The sequence below is a fragment of the Nicotiana tomentosiformis genome, chromosome 9 (assembly GCF_000390325.3).
Source record: "Nicotiana tomentosiformis chromosome 9, ASM39032v3, whole genome shotgun sequence".
Lineage (NCBI taxonomy): Eukaryota > Viridiplantae > Streptophyta > Magnoliopsida > Solanales > Solanaceae > Nicotiana > Nicotiana tomentosiformis.
Genome location: NC_090820.1, coordinates 46,875,341 through 46,883,862, shown reverse-complemented (window position 1 = coordinate 46,883,862; position 8,522 = coordinate 46,875,341).

The window sequence follows — 8,522 nt, the reverse complement described above, 5'->3', positions numbered from 1 at the left end:
CAGTTGAAGATTTAGGAGCCGGACATCCCGAAGACTCCTTTCAGGACCAGATATGGTCACTATGAGTTTCTTGTCATGTCATTTGGGCTGACCAATTCCCCAATAGCCTTTATGCATTTGATGCACAGTATGTTCCGGCTTTATCATGATTCCTTCGTCATTGTGTTTATTGACGACATCCTGGTATATTCCCGGTCATGGGAAGATCATGAGCAGCACCTGAGGACCGTGCTTCAGACTTTGGGGGAGAAGAGGTTGTATGCATAATTTTCTAAGTGTGAATTCTGGCTTGATTCAGTGGAACTCTTGGGCCACATACTGTCTTGTGATGGGATCAAGGTAGATTCGAAGAAGGTGGAGGCAGTGCAGAGTTGGCCTAAACCGTCATCAGCTACGGAGATCTGCAGTTTCCTTGGTTTGGCGGGGTATTACCATCGCTTTGTGGGGGGATTTTCATCCATTGCAGCACCTATGACCAGGCTGACCCAGAAGGGTGCTCCATTTAGGTGGAATGAGGAGTGTGAGGAGAGCTTTCGGAAGCTTAAGATAGCTTTGACTACAGCCCTAGTATTAGTATTGCCTACAGGCTCGGAGTCCTGCACTGTCTATTGTGATGCCTCGAGGATTGGCCTTGGAACGATGTTGATACAGGACGGTAGGGCAATTGTCTACGTGTCCAGACATCTGAAGGTGCACAAAAAGAACTATCATGTCCACGACCTTGAGTTAACAGCTATTGTTCATGCGTTGAAAATATGGCGACATTATTTGTACGGTGTTCCTTGTGAGATTTACACCGATCATCGAAGTTTGCAGCATCTGTTTAAGCAGAAAGACCTTAACTTACATTAGTGGAGGTGGTTGGAGCTGCTTAAGGATTATGATATCACTATTTCGTACCACCCTGGAAGGTCAATGTGGTGGCCGATGCTTTGAGTCATCGGGCATAGAGTTTGGGAAGTTTGGCATATCTTCCGACAGATGAGAGGCCCTTAGCCTTAGATGTTTGGGCCTTAGCCGGCCAGTTTGTGAGATTGGATATTTCAGAGCCTAGCCGGGTATTAGCTTGTGTGGTTGCTCGGCCTTCTCTTTATGACCGTATCAGGGAGTGCCAGTATAATGATCTTCATCTTCTAGTTCTTCAGGATAGGGTTCGGCGAGGTGATGCCAGAAACGTGACTATTGGTGATGACGGTGTAATGAGGATGCAGGGCTAGATCTGTGTGCCCAATGTAGATGGGCTTTGGGAGTTGATTCTCAAGGAGGTCCACAGCTAGCGGTACTCCATACATCCCGGTGCCGCGAAGATGTACTAGGATTTGAGACAACACTATTGGTGGAGGAGGATAAAGAAGGATATAGTTGGGTTTGTGGCCAAGTGTCTCAACTGTCCGTAGGTCAAATATGAGCACCAAAGGCCGAGTGGATTACTTTAGAGGTTAGATATCCCAGAGTGGAAGTGCGAGCGGATCACCATGGACTTTGTAGTAGGACTTCCACGGACTTTGAGAAAGTTCGATGATATTTGGGTGATCGTGGATTGGCTGACCAAGTCAACTCATTTTATTCCAGTGTTGACCACTTATTCTTCTGAGAGGTTGGTTCAGATTTATATCAGAGAGATTGTCAGCCTTCATGGTATTCCAGTATCCAACATTTCAGACAGAGGTACACAGTTCACATCACGGTTTTCACCCTCAGACGGATGGGCAATCTGAGCGCACTATTCAGATATTAAAGGATATGATCTGTGCGTGTGTGTTAGATTTTGGGGGTGCTTGGGACCAATTCTTGCTACTTGCGGAGTTTCCTTACAATAATAGTTATCAGTCCAGCATTCAAATGGCACTGTGTGAGGCTCTGTACGGTAGGAGGTGTCATTCCCTAGTGGGTTAGTTCGAACCCGGTGAGGCCATATTCTTGGGTACGGACTTGGTTCAGGATGCCTTGGAAAAAGTAAAGGTGATTCAGGATAGACTTCGCACAGCCAAGTCCAGACAGAAGAGTTATGCAGATCGGAAGGTTTGTGATGTGGAATTCATGGTTAGAGAGCGAGTCTTGCTCCGGGTTTCGCCTATGAAGGGTGTTATGAGGTTTGGAAAGAAGGGCAAGCTGATCCCAAGGTTCATTGGTCCATTTGAGGTGTTAGGTCAAGTTGGGGATGTTGCTTATGAGCTTTCCTTGCCTCCCAGTCTAGCAGGAGTTCATTCGGTATTCAATGTTTCTATGCTCCGAAAGTATCACGTCGATCCGTCCCATGTGTTGGATTTCAGCTCAGTTCAATTGGATAAGGATCTATCTTATGTTGAGGAGCCAGTGGCTATTTTAGACAGGCAGGTTAGAAAGCTAAGATCAAAGAACATCGCTTCCGTGAAGGTTCATTGGAGGGGACAGACAGTTGAGAAGGTGACTTGGGAGATTGGGCAGGATATGCGCAGCCGTTATCCTCATCTTTTCACCACTTCAGGTATGTCTCTATGCTCGTTTGAGGACGAACGATTATTTTAAGAGGGGAGGATGTAACGACCCAGCGATCATTTTGAGAGTTAGAGCCTTGAACCCCTATTAACTACTTTCCCCATATTTATTTCTGCTATTATGACTTGCCGGGATGATTGGTTTTGAGTTTCGGAGTGTTTTGGGACACTTAGTCCCTAAATGAGAGCTTAAGTCTAAGAATTTGGACCGTAGTCGGAACTATGTGAAGACGTTTTCGGAATGGAATTTTGTCAACCCCGTTAGATCCGTTGAGTGATTTTGAGCTTAGGAGCGCGTCCGAAATGTGTTTTGGAGGTCTGTAGTAGATTTAGGCTCGAATTGGCGAAAGTTAGATTTTCGGCGATTTTGGCCGATAGTGGAAATTTTGATATCGAGCTCGGAATCAATTTCCGAAAGTGGTTTAGGTTCGTAGTGTCATTTATGTCCTCTGTGTAATTTTTGAGGTAATTCGGACTAGATTTGATGTTGTTCAGCCTCGTTTGTAGGAGTTGGAAAATTCTAAGTTCTTAGGCTTAAATCCGTGTTTAATTCATGATTTTTGGTGTTATTCGATGTGGTTTGAAGGCTCGACTAAGTTTGTATGGTGTTATAGGATTGGTTGGTAGGTTTTTTTGAGGTCCCGAAGGCCTCGGGTGTGTTTCAGATTCTTAACAGAATGAAATTGGACTTAGGGAAATCTGGTGCTTTTGTTAGTTCTGCTGTAATCGCGCCTGCACAAGGCTGCCCGTAGGTGTGAGCAAATTGGCGTAGAAGCGGGAAAATGGAGCAGTGCCAGGGGTCGCAGTTGCAAGGTGATTTCCTCATATGCGATGCCCGCAGATGCGTTAGGAGTCTTCGCTGGTGTGCAAGCTCCGCAAAAGCGGAAGGGAATTTCGCTTTTGCACGCGCAGATGCAGCCCTTTCATCGCAGATGCGATGGAAGGGGGCAAGTGAATTGCGCAAATGCGCACAATTTCTACAGAAGCGCACCCGCAGGTGCGAACCTAGGTTCCGTAGGTGCGGAAATACCTGGGCAGTGGTTAAAACATAATGGCTTTGTGATTTTTGACTTTGTAAACTCGGTTTATGGCGATTTTTGAGAGAATTTTTGAGGCATTTCTTGAGGTAAGTCCCTTGTGCTTATTTTTGATCAATACTCTTGCTTTGCCATATATTTTCCCACCTAGTTAGTGTGTATTTAAGGTGGAAATTTGAAGTTGGAGGCTAGGGATTTGGAAGTTTGATTTGTGGATTTGGTATCATAATTTAGTAATTTTGGTATGGTTAGACTCGTGGTGGAATGGGCGTTCCTATTTTGTAACTTTTACCCGATTCCGAGACGTGGGCCCCACGGGCAATTATTGAGTTAATTTCGGGATTTTGTTAAAGTGTTGATTTCATTAATTAGATGAGTCTCTTATTGTTGTATTTATGATATGTAGCTTTTGGCTAGAATTGGGCCAATCAGAGCTGGATATTTGTGGTAAAGTTGAGAAACAAAGAAATTGCATCCGTGAAATTGCTATGGAGAAACCAACAGGTTGAAGAGGCTACTTGGGAGGCCGAAGAAGAAATGAAGAAAAAGTATCCTTATTTATTTGAATAACCATGTAATTATGAGTTGTGCCTTAAGAAAATGCTAAGGGATATTCCTATGAAATAGGTATGACTTGTACATTTGGTATTAAGGGCGTTCCGTTCTGGTAATATAATTGCTTGTGAGGCCACAATTGGTGTTATTTTGTATTATGTTACGTTGATGGATTATGTATATTCTGGTAGGATGTGTTTCTGGGGCTCTCTGACCGGTGGATAGGCCTAATAACAAAGGAAACTCTGACGAATTTTTTGGAAATTTAGGGAGTTAGTGAAATTTGGGGTTGCTGGTGTGCGGTATGAAAGACTAAGTTGCATAAGATGCTAATAACAGAATTTGACCCCCATTCTAGGACGAATGATCCTAAGCAGGGGAGAATGTAACACCCCAGAAAAAAATTACAAAGTACTTAAGTATAAGGCCTAGTAAAATTTGCAAAGAAAATAATGTTTTATGGTGCTGGACTAGGCTTACGTATTTGGGGATTATAGAAAAGGAATTTTTGGGTTGAAAAATGCATGGGAATGAAAAGGAAAATTTTTAGCAGAAAAGTTTATTTCTGCGGTCCATTATGAGATCGCAGAACCACTTTGTGGAACGCATAATGGCCGCAGAGTGAGGCAGTTAATTAGGTCAGTTGGAAGCAACAATGCGGTCGACTATGCAACCGCATAACTGATATGCGATGCATTATGCGATGACATAACTGATATGCAGTGCATTATGCGACCGCATAATAGTTATGTGGACCGCATAGTGATAGCATACACAGGCAGTTCTTTTGGCTATTTTATATCCAATTATGCAACCGATATGCGGTACGCATAATTATTATGCGGTCGCATATGCGACCGCAGAACCTGTTCCGGAGCTTCATTTTTGGGGTTTTAAAACCCGACTCTATTTCGTTAAATACACTCTTTGGGTCATTTTTTATCTATTATCTGACATTTTAGAGTGAGAGAGGGTTCCCTAGAGTGAGAAGGTGTTCTCCAATAATTGTTCTTCAATTCTTGCCCTAGTTTTGAAAGATTGAGAAGGGAAACTCACTAGGTCTTCATCCTAGAGGTAAGATTCTACACCCTGACCCTCAATTTCGAATTTTGTGTAGAAATGGATAATAAGCAAGATAATTTCTAGGCAAGAGGGTTGGTTATTTTACATGCATGTGTTATCAAGGGCTGTAGAAATATTGTTGAGCTAGAAATGGTAAAGGTTGGGTTGTGGGATGATGAAATACTCCATAAAATGATCTTATAATCTTAATGCACATTCTAGTGTTTTATAAAATGCTCAAATGAGCTAGAACCATGATCATCTTCCTAATTTTGATTTAATTTGTTATATTTCTAAAATAGATTTAAGTTGCTAAGAATTTCGAAACATTTAGAGTGTAAGGAAGCTCAAGAGAGGTATGTTGGCTAAACTCTTCTTTAAGAGTTGGAATTCTCATTATACTTGTGAGTTCCGAGATGTTGATTATAAATCAAGTATTCCGATCAGCTTTGTGATGAAGATATATCTTCAATTCATATTTCAAATGCTCTTATCATATTGCATTATAAATTGAGGATGTTTCCCAAACTATGGATTACGTATCCACATGTTATAATTTCTAGTCGTGATTTATGTGAAATGTATTATGCCAAGTTATGTAGAGATTGTGATTGTGATACATCTCTACCCACATACATTGGGGTGAGGCGGCATGACCGCTTTGTGTGGGGATTATGGTATAGAGATCGTGATTCTGATACACCTCCACCCGCATATATATTGGAGTGAGGTGGCATGACCGTTTTGTGTATAGTTTTGGTATTGTTATGGCACTACCACCCGCATATATTGGGGTGAGGCGGCAGGGCTGCTTGATTAGAGTTATGGTATTGTACGTACACCTCCACCTGCATACATCGGGTGAGGCGGCGGGGCTACTTTGTGTGAAGATGGTTACATAGGATCTCATCTTAAATCCTGTAAATGTTGTTGATAGCTTTTAATAAGCTTGCTATCGTTGAGACAGTTATCTATATTATTCTATTGCCGCACTGGTTCATCATAATTATCTTGTATTTCTAAATTCATAAATTTGTGTTTAGTTTTTATACTATTACTATTCGACGGTTCTAACGTCCCTTTTGCCGGGAGCGCTGTATCTTTAAATGGATGCAGGTGGTTCCACAGCAGGAGACATTGACCAGTGATAGCAATACACCTTCTTCCCAGCTGACTTGGTGAGCCCCACTTCATCCCAGGGTCATTTATCTTTTGATCTTTATGTATTATGGTTGAGGTATAGACGGGGCCTTATTGCCGACATTATTATTGTACTCTTCTTTATCTATAGAGGCTCCGTAGACATAGTGTGGGTTGTGTATTGGCATTAGGGAAAGACAAACTATGTTATATTGTGAATGTATTACTTGTACTTTGAGACTTTAAAAATGATTAAACAATTGGAAATGAATTGGTAATTGCAGACATGACCACTTTATTGTTTAATTAAGGAAAATATATATTCTCTTTATTCATGAATTAGTTTGGGCAAAAGGAATCTAGCAGGCTCGCTTGGTCGGGTGTACTTGATTGAGCGTCGGTCACGCTCTTCGGTTTTGGGGCGTGACATGTCCCTAAGAGGGGGGTCGATGGCTCAGTGAATGCTCGGATAACTATATGATGAGTATTATGTCACTGCAAAATGTGCTTAGATGGTTTGGCTGTGAGGAGAGGAATTTTGCTTGGGATGTGAAAGGACTATGGATGCTTGATTTCTGTCTTGATGTATTGTACGGTTGAGTTATGAGTATGTTGAGAGATCTTTCATGTTGTTCATTGCGGGACGAAGTAGATTCATATGTTTTGATAAAGAGTTCAGACTCGGGGGGGGGGGGGATTTAGCAATTGCATAGTGGTTGCGACTATCATGGGATCATAAAGAGATGCCAGTTTGAGGCTAAGCAGGTGGGTTATCTTCTGCGGGGGTGGTCTAGGTGTTGCAATTTGAGTTCAAATCGCTTGATGAAGTTTCCACGACTATCACAAGGATGGATATGCACTTAGCAGAATATTAGAGGTATTCTATGGCTTGTGCTATGTCAGCGTATGATGAATTTAGAGCAGGGTGGATGACTCTCGAAAAAGTTTTAGTGAGTTCAAGATTCAAATTCTCTTTCTGCCTAAAACTCTTCCAAGAGAGCATTCCTTTATGGTTGATCCTATGTACCCATAGAATGCTATTATGTGGGATTGGAGGATGTTTCCCGGGTTTGTAAATGCCTAAGATCTGAGATTTGCATTAGATGGTGTCAGAACTTACGGTATTTTTGTATCATTAGTGATTCTATATTCCAGTATCAAGGGGGATAAAGAAACAACTTTAGATTCACAGAAGATCTCTTCAGAGTGGGTATCTCGGTTGCGGTATTCTTGGGTGATTAAGAGGGGATACAACGGTTTATGGGCGTTAGGACAATGTGATTTTATGCTATAATTCTTGTGATGAGATTTGGTTAAGGACCGTAGTGTTATTAGCAAGGACAAGTGTTAGCTTGAAGGCAATTCAAGAGGGACTCGAGAAATAGGTAAGATGTTGAAGGCAATTCAAGAAAGACTCTAGAAATAGGTCAGCTTAGTAGTGGTGTAGATCGGCATGGTAATAGAAATGATCGATTCTTTCGGTTCTTTTGGTGTGGAAAGGCTTTGTAGGTGTGTTGTGGCAATACTCTTGGGTTTCAGCGACCCGCGTGACTTGGTGGAATTAGAGGGTTTCAATTCTAATGGCTTAGTTTTGTGCTAATGGGTTCGAAGATTTCTTGATGATTTTGACTACGACATGGGGAAGATGTTTTATATAGGCATAAGGAGTATGTTATGTATAGTAATTTTCTCTTGGATGGGGGTCTAGTGGAAGGTTTCAGGCTGACGGAATATGTATTCTGCATGTGATTCTGGGTTGATAATGGGGTCCTCGTGTTTTCATAGGATGTCATAATAGATGTAGTGTGATGTGTGGGATTGAGGTTTGTATGTGCGAGGTTGTGTCTACGTTCGAAGGTAATGTTATAAGCTCTAGACAGCTTGGACGGTTTCAGATGTTTAGAAAAATGTTGGCACCATCTGGTATCACACGAGAAGACTACGTATTTCAGAAGGTGCATTGTGTTTGACTTACGGATGTTTGACTGGTATTACAGTACTGACCTGGTTGCTTGACTACTGATGTTCAGATTTTGCTATGTAGCACAGAAGTATTATGGAAGTATTTTTCGTGAGATTATTGAATACGATGGATATTTCAGATATATGTGTGGTGGAGATGGGATCATATATGGAGATTCTTATATTATAGGGATTTGAAGACTAAGAGGGTTCTTAGAGGAAAATTGTTCCTTGATTGCAGACGGTAAAGGTATGTTAAGAGGTTGACGGCTCATTGTACGTGTTATGG